The sequence below is a fragment of the Phascolarctos cinereus genome, unplaced genomic scaffold, assembly GCF_003287225.1.
Source record: "Phascolarctos cinereus isolate Bilbo 61053 unplaced genomic scaffold, phaCin_HiC Scaffold_726;HRSCAF=1367, whole genome shotgun sequence".
In the NCBI taxonomy this organism is placed as follows: Eukaryota; Metazoa; Chordata; class Mammalia; order Diprotodontia; family Phascolarctidae; genus Phascolarctos; species Phascolarctos cinereus.
This window is the reverse complement of record NW_027556098.1, coordinates 42,928,187-42,932,036: the sequence shown is the minus strand read 5'-3', so window position 1 is coordinate 42,932,036 and position 3,850 is coordinate 42,928,187.

Here is a 3,850-nt window from a genome sequence, read left to right as displayed (position 1 = left end):
TGGATAGATAGCAGGGCCTGGGGTTAGGAGGACCTGATTTCAAAGCCAACCTCAGACACTTAGTAGCTGTGTGACCCTGGTCAAGTCATTTAACCCTGTTTGCCTCAGTTTCCTCATCTGTCAAATGAGCTGGAGAAGGAAATGGCAAACCACTCTGGTATCTTTGCCAAGAAAACCCCAAATGAGGTCATGTAAAGTCAGAAAGGACTGAACAACAACTTATCTTACAGCTGATCTTTCCTTGTCAAACCACAACCCCAGTTTGCTCCCACCTTCTTCCTTCTTTGTTCCTATTCTCACACTGCTATAGCACCGGAAGAAGTCACACAAACATATATAAACATATATACGAAATTTAAATTATCTAATCTCAACTGGATGCCCACTGCTATAAGTAATCTTTTTTTTTCTGTGTTTATTATCATACTCCTTGAAGCTGTAGCTGTTTCAAACCTTTTCTTCCCTTACCTCCTTACTTAATAAATGAATGAATGAATGAACTGAAGCTAGTCACAATAAGTCCACTCTTCTCTTCTACTCTTATGTCTCAAATCCCCTTTACATTGTGCCTCTTTTTTTTTAAATCCAGTCTTCGAAGAAAAGGTGATCTTTCCTTTTGACAATATCAACCCCTCTTGTGTGTCTTGATTTCATCCTCCACTAAAGGAAATGACTTTATTATTCCCACTCTCTTTCTATCATCTTTTACCCTTTTATGACCTACTGTCTCCTTTCTCAACTGCTACAAACAGGACCAGGTTGCCCCGTATACTTGCAAAAACTTTATTTGGATGAGCAAGCAGACCAGAAAAACCTGGGAAGACTTGTCTGGACTGATGCTGAATGAAGTGAGCAGAACCAGGAGAACGTTGTGCAATGACTAACTTTGATGGACTTAGCCCTCCTCAACAATGCAAGGATCTAAGACATCTCCAAAAGTCTCATGATGGAAAATGCTATCCACATTCAGAGAAAGAACTATGGAGTCTGAATGTAGATTGAAGCATACTATTTGCTTTTTTTTCCTTCTGTTTTGTTTCTTCTTTCTTGTGGTTTCTCCTATTGGTTCTAATTCTTCTTTACAACAAAACTAATGTGAAAATATGTTTAATAGGAATTTATATGTAGAGCCTATATCAAATTGCATACTGTCTTAGGGAAAGAGGTGGGAAGGAAGGGGGAGGAAATTTAAAATTCAAAAGCTTATGGAAAAAAAAAGAAAAAAAGAAAAAAGCTTATGGAAGTGAATGTTGAAAACTAAAAATAAATTAATTAAAAAAAATAAAAACAAAAACAGAACAAAACCCCTTTATTTGGCTCTAATAATCCATCAAGCTATCATACTATATTTCTTCTTTCTTGTATAATCAAACTCTTAAAAGTCATCGGCATTTACTACCTCTACTTTCTTAACTCCAAAAAAACTTGTCATTCCCCTTGTAATCTGGCTTCTGACTCTACCACTTAGGAGAAACTGTTCACTTCAAGTGCCTTATCTGACACTTTTTTCTCAGATTTCATCAAATTTGACCTCACTACATTTTTGGGGCACTGTTTAACCATACTCCCCTCCCGGATGTACTCTCCTCACTTCCCTTGCATTCCCCTGTTCTCTCTGGTTCTTATTCTACCTGTGTGACCAAGCCTTCTCAGTCTCCTCTGCTGGATCATCCTTAAAGCATGTGCATCGACCAAAACTTTGTCCTTTTTTCTCTTAAACTTTCCCTTTGGGTGATTCCATCTATTCCAATCAATCTAATTATTATATTTATGACCTAGCTGTATGACCATGGCCAAGCATCTCAGCCTCTCATGGCCTCAATACAACTGTCTATAAATTGTAGATGAAGTTACTGAACTACACTAATATAGAGAGAGATTTCCACACCAGGCACTCCCCATACCATGGAAAATACATGCCTCAACCTTAACCCTCCTTCTCCCAAGAAGCAACAACAACAACTTTACTAGATTGTAAACTAATTGGGGGCAGAGACTGTATCATATTTCATTGTTGTATCCCATGACCTAGGGCAGTTCCTTGCACATAGTAGGTGCTTAATAAACATTTGGACCATTATATAGATGCCATTCTGGAGAGCAAAGGAGCTAGGATTACAACCAAGAATCACCTTCCCAGCAAAACTGAGCATAATCCTCCAGGGGGGAAAAATGATATTCAATGAAATAGAAGACTTTCAAGCATTCTTTTTTTTTTTTAACATTCCTTTTCTTTTTTAAAAATAATTAATTCATTTTTAGTCTTCAACATTCACTTCCATAAGATTTTGAGTTTTAAATTTTCTACCCCTTCCTCTCCTCCCCACTCCCCAAGACAGCATGCAATCTGATATAGGCTCTACTTATACATTCATATTAAACATATTTTTGTGTTAGTCATGATATAAAGAATAATGGGAGGAACCATGAGAGAGAAGAAACAAAACAAAACAACAAAAGAAAAGGAGAGCAAATAATATGCTTCCATCTGCATTCAACTTCAAAGTTCTTTCTCTGGATATGGATAGTATTTTCTATCGTAAGTCTTTTGGAGTTTTCTAAGATCCTTGCACTGCTGAGAAGAGCTAAGTCTATCAAAGTTAGTCATCGAACAATGTGGCTGTTACTGTGTACAGTGTTCTCCTGTTTCTGCTCATTTCACTCAGCATCAGTTTGAGTCTTTCCAGGTTTTTAAACAACTATTTTAGAATTATGGTTCTTAATCCACCCTGTTGTACACTTCCATTTTATGGGAGAGTTCATCTCTTTCACATTCACAGTTATGATTACTATCTGTGTCTTTTTCTCCATCCTATTTTCCCTCCTGTTTATGCTTTTCTCTCTCCTTTCTCCTTTCTCCTTTTCCCTCCTCATTAGAGTTTTGCTATTAACACTGCCTCCCTCAGTCTGCTCTCCCTTCTATCAGTCCCCTCCCTTTTCTTCCCCTTTTACCCTTACTTCTTCTTCCCTCCCTTCTATCCACTCCCTCCTTTTTCTTTCCCCTTTCCCCTCCTACTTCCTATAGGGTAAGTTAGATTTCTATACCTAACTAATTTTGTTATTCTCTCTTCCAGCCAAATCTGATGAAAGTAAGTTTCAAACAATACTAATCTCCCTCCCTTCTTTGTCTCTACTGTAATAGGTTTTTGTACCTTTTCATGTGATACAACTGACCCTAGTCTGCCTCCTCCTTTCCTCTTCTCCTAGAACAATCCCTTTTCACCACTTAATTAGATATTTTATCGTCACATCAAAATCAACTTACACCCACACCCTCTGTCTATGTATACCCCTCTTAAGTGTTGTAATAAAGATACAGTTCTCAAGAGTTACAAGTGTCATCTTCCCTTGTAGGGATGTAAACAGTTTGCCCTTATTAATAACATGTTATTGTTTTTTTTCTTCCCTGTTCACCTTTTTATGCCTCTCTTAAGTCTTGTATTTGAAGATCAAATTTTCTATTGAGCTCTGGTCTTTTCATCAGGAAGGTTTGGAAGTCCCCTATTTCACTGAATGCCCATCTCCTCCCCTGAAAGATTGTGCTCAGTTTCACTGGGTAGTTGATCCTTGGTTGTAATCCAAGCTCCTTTACCTTATGGAATATTGTATTCCATACCCTCTAATCTTTTAATGTAGAAGCTGCAAGGTCCTGCATAATCCTGACTGTGGTTCCATGATATTTAATTTGTTTATTTCTGGCTGCTTGCTGTATTTTCTCTTTGACCCGGTAATTTTGGAATTTCACTACAATATTTCTTGCCGAATTCAATTTGGCTTCTCTTTCAGGAGGTGATCGGTGGATTCTTTCAATGATTATTTTATCTTCTGTTTCTAGGACCTCAGGGCAGTT